Here is an 11,160-nt window from a genome sequence, read left to right on the forward strand (position 1 = left end):
ATTTCCGTACAAACAGGGAAATTTCAACCAAGGTTCTAACCAAGGTAGGAAAAATCATCCAAGTATTGGGCAAAGCCAGAATGCTTCTTCTGGACAAGGAGGGAATGTCCGGCAGTAACAACCATTACCTCTATGGCAGCAAGTGAGTAATTTGACTGAGTCTGTCAGGGCCTTGAGCAATCGATTTGATGAGTTCTACAAAAGATATGAGCAGCAGGTGAATAACAATCAGGCGAATTTTAAATCACTAGAGTCACAGATTGGGCAACTGGCAACAAGGATAGAGATTATAGAGAAAAACCAATTTAGGGCTAGCACTGAGGCTAACCCTAAGAGGGAATGCAAGATTATTACAAGCCAGAGTGATTGGGACGCAGACAGTCAAGATGGTTGGGAGGAAGTTATTGAACCATTCCATGTGGTGAACAGTGAAGAAGAGGAGACGTTAATGGGTGGATTCTTTGAACCCATGAGCAGTGAAGATGAAGGAGAGGAAAATTACAAGGAAAAAGAAGTTGGTGAAGTGACGATGTTACCTTTAGAAAATAAGCAGAGTCCTACCCATTCAGAAAGAATCAAAAGTAACAAGGAGGATATGGAGCTTACTGATGAAGAAGAGGATCTTGTCGTTCACCCACAAAAGAGTAATTATCCTCCTAAGGCTAAAGATCCACGGTGTTTAACACTGTTATGTTCCCTGAATGATTGGGATGGGGAAGCTATGATAGATTCTGGGTCCATCATCAACTTAATACCCACGGAACTTTTGAAGGAAATTGGTGGACTTGTGTTAAAACCCTCTGATTTGACGATAACAATGGCAGACGGTTCTAGAAAAAGGCCAGTAGGAATGGTGGAAGATGTTGTTGTGCGAGTAGACTGTCTTGAGTTTTTAGCAGATTTCATTGTCATGGATGTTAAAACAGAGGATGAGCATCCTGTGATTTTTGGGCGACCCTTCATGGCAACATCAAAGATGTTTATTGATGTTCATAATGGAAGAATAATGATGAGAGATTTGAATTATCTATTTCTCTATACTGGCCGTGAAAGGGATGAGATTAAGACAGTGAAAAGAACAACATTTGATAAGCCAAAGGTGAATGAAGAACAAGAAGAAAGCATAACAGGTAATGATTATTTTGACAGCTGTTGTGTTTTGCATGTGCCTGAAAATAAAGGGAGGAGAACCATTCACCCAAAGGTGAAAGAAGATCCACTCCTACCAGGGAGCAAAGTGAGGTTTAAAAAGAAGCCATGGATAATAAAGGAGTTGAAAGAAAAAGGAATGATGGAGATTCAAAGACCATATTCAAAAGTGACCAAAAAGGTGGACCGAAGAAAAGTGAGCTGGTGGGATGATGGAGATCCCAATGTGAAGAAGAAGGGCTGAACTTGTTGGGAATAAAATTTTGTATTTTTAGGAACAATTTTCTTTTTTCGGTTTTTGGTTTTATTTTCGTTGGAACTTGTACTTTTTAAATTTTTTGAACAATTTTTGGGTAGCATCTACTGAGGGATGCTAAAATTTTTTGGTATCCACTGATGGATATCCGGACGGTACACCTACTGATGGGTGGTGGAAGAAAGTGCACTTACTGACGAGTGCCAACCAGGTTTGGGTCAGGCTCGCGATGTGAAACAAGCGCTACTAGGAGGCAACCTAGAATTTCTTCTTACACTTTTGCATTTTAAATTCCTAGAATAGGTTGAATTTTAATTTTGATGTGTATTCTTGGCTTTATTACTTGTTTTGAAAATGTTCGACTAACTGATGTGCATGATGGTTCTATTTGATGATTATCTGATGTGAAAGAGAATTGAGTTGTAATGCATGATGATATCCAGGAAATATATGGGTGATGAATTTATGATTGTGGTCATGGTGCTAGGCATGGTGTATGAATGAATTGTGTGTGAGGAAGCATGTATGTGAGATTTTGAGCTCCAGAGTTTTTATTGTTGCATTTTTTGTTCACAAGAAAACATGGATGATATTGCCTTAATCTTGATGATCGATTGAATTGCATGTGAATGTCATATGATCAAGGCCATTTTTGAAAACCCTTCTCTAGCCAAATTTTCACTCAAAATGCTTAAAAATATTTTACCCTTTTTGAACCTTAGCCTTAAACAGTGTGTGAACCCTTGTTTTGAAATTCTTTACCTTGAGTTGGGATGAGCTTAATTGTATGTGATAAAAAGGTTCAAGTTTGGGGTTGTTAGGGGAAAGTTGAAAAAGCAAGTGAAAAGCATTGAGCTCAAATGTTGTCAAAAGAAAAATTCATGAGAAAAAGAAAAGAAAAGAAGAAAAGCATGAAGAAGAGCTCAATGCAAAAGAAAAAGAAAAGGGAAAAGTTGGCTATGAGAGAGATTGGTGAGGAAGAGAGTTGTGCTTAATTGTTGAATATTTTAATAGCTCTCTTGACTCAAGCATTTTGCATTCTAGGAAAACCAATTCTTTCTTGTTAGCCCAACCTCATTACAAGCCTTGGAAAAGTCCTTTTAATAGCATATGCATGTAAAGATGTTGACTGTTTGAGATGAATGGCAATTTTGTTTCATGTGACTTGTGAACAATAGAGAGTTGGAGTGTCACCTTAAACACTTGAGTGATTGAGTGAAACACTTGCTTGGTATGAATTGTTAAATTTCATGAGTACAATTTTGCTTAGTGGATTGATCATTCATAGCGTATAACATCTATTGTGCAATCTATGGGTTGAAAGCATGCATGCATCTTATTTTGGATTTCACTAAGGATATTGAATTGGGTAGTTTTGTTATGTACCTTGGGCTTGTTGAGGCATTGGATGAAACAGTGTAAAGCCAAGTTTTGTTTTGTTTTTTTTTGTTTTGTTTTGCTTGAGGATAAGCAAAATTCTAAGTTTGGGGTGTTGATGAAGGTTGAAAAACAGTGATTTTCATATGTCAATTTGGACCAAATTACACCCTTTACTACTCGGAACGAGCTTAGAATCAAGAAAAACTCAATAAATGAGTCTGGAGAGAGTCAAAAGTTGTTTTTAGCGATTTTAAGCTTATTTTGCATTGTTTTGTAGCTAATTTGAGAAAAGTAAGAATGTTGCAGATACAGGTCGTTGATTCAAGAAAAGAGCAGAAAAGTTGAGTTTTGAAGAGTCGACGTACCGCCCAACGGCACACTTAAACCGCCGGGTGGTCCAGGACGAGGAGTAGGCAGTATTTCACGCTGAGAGAAACCGCTGGGCGCTGGCGATTGCCGTCGGGCGGTGGCGGCAGGTTGTGTGCCGCCCGCCGGTAGCACGCTGGACTTGGGCCTGATTTTGACGTGCTCCTCACCTATAAATACCCCTACTACGAATTCAGAGTCATTCTTTTGACAGGGGATCACGGCCAGACCTAATTTTGCTCTCTGGAGAGGATCTCTTGGATGCTTAGGCTCCTTTTCATCTTTTCTAGGGTTTGCTCTTCCATTCTTCTTCCATTTTTCATCTAGTTTCACCATGTCTATGGTGAACTAAACCCTATTGTTGTTGGGGAAAACAATGTAATCTTTTGATGCTCTCTCTTCTTGAAACTATTGANTATTTATATGGTCTCCATATGTTTTGATTGATTATTGTTGGGTTATCATCTGTGCTTAAGGCCTTTATCGTTTAACTCATTCGGTATATTGATGTTTGTCGTTATTGATATGGGGACGTACAGTAATGACATGAACTGGTGAGTAATCTCTTGATTTTGCAATACCACCTAGGGATAGGGGTAGAACGATCAATTACGCTAACTTCTGTTTATAATGCAGTATTAATTACTAGGGGAGGCTAGGGATAGCAAGCCAGTAGTTATTATTAGGCCCTTTTCGCCGAGGGATCGGGTTAAGGGGAGGCTAAGAAAATCGCATAACAATTGAATCAATCTAATATTCAAGGGTGGTTTGTAAGAGAGAGCGGAATAAATGAAATTGTTTGTACCCAACAACATTCATTCCTTCATTGTTTTTGTTTGTCAATTGAATCAACTTTATCTTTGTGATGAGTCGATATTTTATTGATTTCACTTAGTTTATTGTGCTAGAATTAATCAGGGAATTTGACTTAATTGTTCGATATTTTCCCGTTTTTCCGAATTATGCTTAATTTGATCAGAAATTCTTATTTTAATTAATTTGAATTTTCTGAGCTAATTATTTGCATTATTATTTTCAGGGAAAATTTTGGAAACACAATTTGGGACATTTGGAGGACACCAAATAAATTCAAGACTCTCAAATTAGACATTTTAAATTTTTGTTATCTTGTAATTTAATGGTTTAAACTTTTTAGACAAACTTTTGCACATTGGGCCATTGTTGGCAAAAATATGAGGGCCCAAAATTGTAGGACACTTGGCACCCTAGGGTTTTATTTTTTTAGGGTGGACCCCACCCCAATTTTAGGACACATGATCCTAGGGAGATACCAAGCTGCAGCCGTCATTCATTTTTTGGAGACTCACTCTCGATAATTTCTTTTTTTTCTAGAAGGAGCTGTTGCCATTCAACTCTGGGAGCTGGAACGTTGAGGAGAGGATTTTTTTTTTCTGTCTTTCTTGGAACAATGACAGTGATGGACTTTGGATAAATCTTGGGAACACTTGGAAATGTTTTTTTTTTGTTTTTGAATCAAAGAGTTTTATCGTAGCTGCAACGTTTCGTTTTTTTTTTCTTTGGAGACCATGGAATGTTATTTTTCTTTTGCTTGAGGAACGCTGTTACATAGTTTTGGAAAAAGCATCTTTTCTCTTCTTTTGAACAATGCATGCAGTGATTTTTCATTTTTATTTGTTGGATGGAGCGGTGCACACATATGACGTTTTCAACTTCAGAAGAAACTCAATGAGTTGCTTTCTCGCTGCAGCGGAAATTTATTTTGTGAGATGCTGAACCATCTTTACTAGATACATATTCCATATGAATGGAATTCATTTTTATTATTTCAAACAAAATGCTGATGCAATTCCTTGAGGAAGTATGGACGGTGATTGAGTTAGTGGTGCAGGTGATTTAATTTGGTGAATGAAGTAGCTTGCTTTAGGCGGTGATAATTTTTCTTAATTGCAATTAATTAGATGCAAGTAGCGTTGCATCGTTTTGGAGGGAAAATAGCATCTTCAATTTTGCTTTTAGTTGAAACTAAAGTTGATGGCAATTTGAGGGAGTATGGTGATTGCAATTTCTTTTTGAATGAAGAAGTGTGCTCACAATGCAGCTGGCATCATATCTTGGTGTTTCTTTTAGATTAAGTTGCTTGGGAGAAATAGCATGCAGAGATGTGTCGGTTGGGAATTGGTTTTAGAAGCTTTCAATTTCAATTTTATTTGGGAGAAAGAATGTCACGGAAATCGTGATGAATTCACTTTCTTTGGAAGAAGTTAAATTAAAAGCATTTTCTTGGTGCAGGGAAGCACTTTACTTTCTTTATTTTAATTAATTAGAAGTATTTTCATATCTTCCAATACCACATGGTTGGTGATAAAAGATGGAGATGCACTTTAGTTTCTTTACTTTTTAAGTGTCTTTTATTTACATTGTTACCATGATGAATTGTTTTTAATGTTTAGCTTACATGTTGCATTTTAATAGCTTTAGTTGTGTTTCGATATTTGTTTGTTGCAATGTTGGGTTTAGCATTTTCTTTTACTTTGATGTTTTCTATTTTTAGTTGTGATAATTTAGTTGTGATGTTAGCTATCATATCCAACCGTTTTTAAATTTCTGTTTGCATCTGAGTTTCGATTTAATTCTTCTTCGTTCACAAAACCTTTCATAAACCCCCCCACTTCGTGTTTGACCTAAGACTCGAACCACAGTTTGGGCCTTGAGACACGACCTAGGAGTCATTCCCTAGCTATATTTCATTTCTCATATGCAATCAAATTTGTATGGGTTGCGACAACCCATCAAAAATTTTGGCGTCGTTTCCGGGACCAACGGTTCGGTTTTAGGTCTTTTGTTGTGTTAGTGTGTGTTGTGTTTTGTCCCGTGTTGTGAGTGTGATGTTCTGTTTTGTGTGTTCGTCATGGTGTGTTGCATTTAGGTAACTTTAGTTGCATATTTTCATTGCATTCTTCTTATCCCCTTTCTTTCTCTCTACATGTACACCTATCTTGATTTTGTGAATACTGCTTCTTTTGCCTATGTCCATGACTAAGATTCTCCTTCTGCATTTAACTCTGATATTGCTTCTCATGCATATTCTGTTGATTTCTATGTTGAGAGCAGTATGATTCCTCCTCCATCTCATGAGAGTGCTCCTAGGGAGCCGTTTCGACTTGATGAGGAGGATATTCGTTGTGTTTTCAACACTGGACTGATACATTGGCTGCCTAAGTTTCATGGTTTTGCAGGTGAATGCCCACATAGACATTTGGAGGAATTCTACACCATTTGCTCTTCAATGAAACCTTCAGATGTCCCGAATCATGACATTTTCATCAGGGCATTTTATTACTCATTACAAGGAGCAGCAGAGGATTGGTGTTATTATCTTACTCCAGGATCCGTCACTAGTTGGGAAGATCTTGAGCATCAGTTTCTGGACGAATTCTCCCATGTGCAGTATGGTTACAACAACAATCCTGGGTGGAATGATCCTAACATGGGATGGCATGGTACTCCACAGCGCCAATATCAAGAACCGTCATTCCAGACTCCTTGTATGCCTTCTCCAGTTGTCCATGAACCACAACAACTGCAGTTTCAGCTTCATAAATCGAAGGAGTTGTTGGAGCAGATCGCCATGCAAAACATGCAGTTTCAGCAGGAATTTAGAGACTCCATTCAGAATTTGACTGATCAGATGGGGCACATGGCCACTCAGCTCACTGAGGAACAGTCTTATGTTTCAGAGGGATCACCATTTCAGATTGTTCAACTTCCTGATGATGTTGGTGTCATCCACATAGGAGATGGGGAGCAGAGTCATGAGCTTACCACAACGCCATCTACTTTCCCACCCTCCTATTTCCCCACTCTTGCACCTGAGGAGACTGATGAAGAATTGGAGGACCAGGCAGATGTAAGTACCACTTTTGAGATAGGTAGACCAACTTTACCTTCCCTTACTTTACCAACTTTCGGGGAAGCGAAGGTAAACATACCTGAGATTGATTTTGTTGTTGATGATTATGCTGATGATAGGTATGTTGATGATCATATTGTTGATGAGCATGTTTTCAATTCTCCCTCTTTGCATGATGAGAACCATTTTTTGTTATCACATCTGAATGTTTGTTCTCCATGCCCTGAACATGAATCTGAGCCTGTTGTTCATGTTGTTTCTAAATTTGAAATTGATTCATGTTCTAAAGGTATATATGAGGTTCAGTCTGTTACACTGAGATTGGGTGTTATACCTCTACATGTTATTTCTTTGGAACCACATTGCACTAACCATGTTGCAGGAGGTACACATGAATTTGACCAACAAGCACCCACAGTGGAAAACAAAGGTGCATGCATACACAAAAGCTTGAATATCAATGGGCACCAGCTGAACCCAGTCATCAACAATCACTGCTTCTTAGATCCAGCTGTGGAGGACATCTCCCTGCTTGATCAAATTTGAAGAATGAAGCACTTCTTCCTCTCACTTTCTTTGCTGAATCCGGTGGTGGAAGAGATCTCCCTCAAAGTAAAAAATTGGCAACTGCCACCATGATCAGGGGAGTTTTCTCTCCCTTCTTCTCCTCCTTTCCCGCTTTTATTACACTTGTCCATGATCTGTTGATTGTTCTGATTTCTGATCTAATGGGAGCATTTTCTTTTGGGTTTAGCATTTTCTTTTACTTTGATGTTTTCTATTTTTAGTTGTGATAATTTAGGTGTGATGTTAGCTATCATATCCAACCGTTTTTAAATTTTTGTTTGCATCTGAGTTTCGATTTAATTCTTCTTCGTTCACAAAACCTTTCACAACCCCCCCCCCCCACTTCGTGTTTGACCTGAGACTTGAACCACAGTTTGGTCCTTGAGACACGACCTAGGAGTCATTCCCTAGCTATACTTCATTTCTCATATGCAATCAAATTTGGATGGGTTGCGACAACCCATCACTTTGCATGTTAATATATTTTGTCTCAAAACCAATTTATTAATTTTTAATTTTCAAGTCATATTATTTTTAATTCACGCAAATGAGAAAGTCATACGAGTCTCTTGGGAAAAACGATACTTGGTCTTACCATTTATATTACTTGTACGATTTGGTACACTTGCCAATTTGTCAACAAAAATATGCAACTAAAGCTACCTAAATGCAACACACAATGACGAACACACAAAACGGAACATCACACTCACAACACAACACACACTAACACAACGAAAGACCCAAAACCGAACCGTTGGTCCCCGGCGCCGTTGCCAAAATTTTGATGGGTGTCGCACCCCATGCAAAATTTTATGTGCATAAAAGAATGCAGTATAGACTAGGAAGTGACTCCTAGGTCGTCTCTCAAGGACCAAATGTGGTTCAGGAATTAGGTCTAACACGTAGTGGGGGGGTTTGTGAAAGGATTGTGAATGCGGACAAACTAAATTAAAACACGGATGCAACAGAAATGTAAAATCGGAATGTGAAAATAGTTGGTCATTAACTCAATCACTATGCTTCCAATCACAGATCACCGACAAGTACACACTACTCTAATCTAAATCCTACACGAATCACCCAACTAAGCGAAGGTTAATTCGGTCTTCAAATTGCAAACTAAGCGAATGCAATGCACAAATTTAATCAGTCATCCACCATACAGTCTAATCAACTAAGCGAAGAATTTACACCGATTAGGCAACTAAGCGTATACCAAATCGCAGGCAGACAACAGATTAAATATTAAGCAGAATCAAAGTAGCAGTATGGCAATTAAAGTGCAAGAATCTCATGGAAACAAAGTAATTTTATTAACGACCAACCAACTAACCTAAGCTAACATGACAATTAAATTAACACTACCAAAAATACTAGACAATATTAAAGTAAAAGACGATGCTAAACCTAACACTACAAGAGACAAATGTCCACACATAATTAAAGCTATTAAAATTTAACACTAAATTAAGAAGAGGAAAAACAATTAAACATTTAATGTAAAATATTTTAAAACAAAAAAATTGCGAAAACATATATTATTCTACCCATTCACGTAACCATCGTTTGCAAATATGGTGCAACACTTGTATACTAAATAAAAGAAAATTTGGTAACTAAATAAAAGAAATTTGGTGCAGCACTTCAATGTTCCGCAACTTTTGAAGGACGTCACTTGCTTGTATTATTTGAATGAAAGCTCTTGAAAGGCTAATGCAACTGAAAATAAAAGAAAAGCAAAAATTCAAGAATTCAATTTAAGCTAAACTAATTTAAACTTCTAATATGAAGAAGAGATAAATAAAACAACAACCTATAGTACTATTCAATGCAAGGTTGAGTTAAAGAAATTAAAAATGCTAGTTGAAGACATTAACCCAAGCGTATCATTCACAGTTCAGGCGTTAAAAAAAAAAAAAAAACAAACTTTGTGAAGAGAGCAGCGTATGCACAACCAGCGGGAGTGCATAAATTCAAAAGACCCAAAATCCATCATGACATGTACAACATCCACCTTTTATTCTAAAAGGAAAATTAACCAAAAATTTCTACATCATAAAGCACCACTATCCACTATCAATGTCCGTGTGTGGCGGCTATCTATCCTAGGAATCTCCTTCCTAGGGTTCTTTGTCTTCCCTTAAATTCCATTCAGCCAAGTGACCCCAGTGTGCCTTCGTGGACAAGCTGCTTGGACGTGGAACCATGTGGAGCTGCTATTTTCTTTTTGCTGGACGCACCTCCCTCAAGACCGTGACAGCTGCATGGATTCAGAGAAAAGAGAATGTGCTTCTCCCTCCAACCATGACCGTCCAACCCATTGTTAGTCTTCATGCTTTATGCTGCATCTCATTGCTGGATGTTGCTCCCTTTGAAATTGTTGGGCCGAGACAGCAGCAGCAGGTCTTCATGAAGCCCACTGGTGGAGGCTTTTCTTTCCTAGCCTGGACCATGCAGAAGCTGGAAGGTGCTACACTTGCTGGATTAATTCACGTGCTTGCTGGACTCCAAGACTGTTGGAACCAAGACGTGCTAGTGCCAACTTCGTGGACGTGTGTCTTCAAATTGGAGCTGCAGCTAGAGTAAACACAACCTCAAGCCCAAGCCGAGACACTAAATTACAGGACAATGCACCTCTCATTTTCGTTTAAAGCCTAACTTCAAAGTGATGTAACGTGTAGCTCCTTCAAATTTTAATTGTCCCTATGCAGCCAAGTGTCCAACTTTTGCAACTCGGTGGCAACTTCTAAACCAAATTGAATTCAGTCTTTATTTTTTTTAATCCATTCAGGCCGTGTGTTTTCTAATAAGAATATAAAAAATGCTTCTTCCATATCTCCAAGTTAATAATTATCGCACGCACCTCCAAATATGAATTCCACACCACCACTCTCATTTAAGCTAAGAATAAAATTGATGTGGCATTTTCTTTAAGTCCAAAATATTATCTAAGAATTTCCCTACAATTAATAATGTAAATAATTAGTCTCAAATGATTCAAATTAACTAAAATTAGAATTTCCAGTCAAATTAAGCACTATTAGCGAAAACGGGAAAATACCGGACATTTAAACACAATTCCCTGATTAATTCTAGCACAATAAACTAAGTGAAATCAATAAAATATCGACTCATCAACCTTAAACAGTATGAAAACCCTTGGTTGAATTGATTTACCTTGAGTTAGGGTTGAGAATAATTATGTGTTGAAAAGGTTCAAGTTTGGGGTTGTATGGGGAAAGTGAAAGGCGAAAGAAAAAGGAAAGAATTGAGTTCAAAAGATGAAAAAGAAAAATGCATGTGAAAAGAAAAGAAAAGAAGAAAAGAGTTTATGCATGTAAAAAGAACTCGATGTAAAATGAAAAAGGGAAAAGTTGGGAATGAGTGAGATTGGTTAAAAAGAGAGTGTGCTTGAACTTTGAATGATGATTTAAATTCTCTTAACTCAAGGATTTTGTATTCCACAAAAACCAATTTTCTTGTTAGCCCAGCCACAATACAAGCCTTGGAAAAAGTCCTTGTGATGACATATGCATGTGAAGATTTT

This window comes from Vigna radiata, chromosome 5, assembly GCF_000741045.1.
Source record: "Vigna radiata var. radiata cultivar VC1973A chromosome 5, Vradiata_ver6, whole genome shotgun sequence".
NCBI classification, from domain to species: domain Eukaryota; kingdom Viridiplantae; phylum Streptophyta; class Magnoliopsida; order Fabales; family Fabaceae; genus Vigna; species Vigna radiata.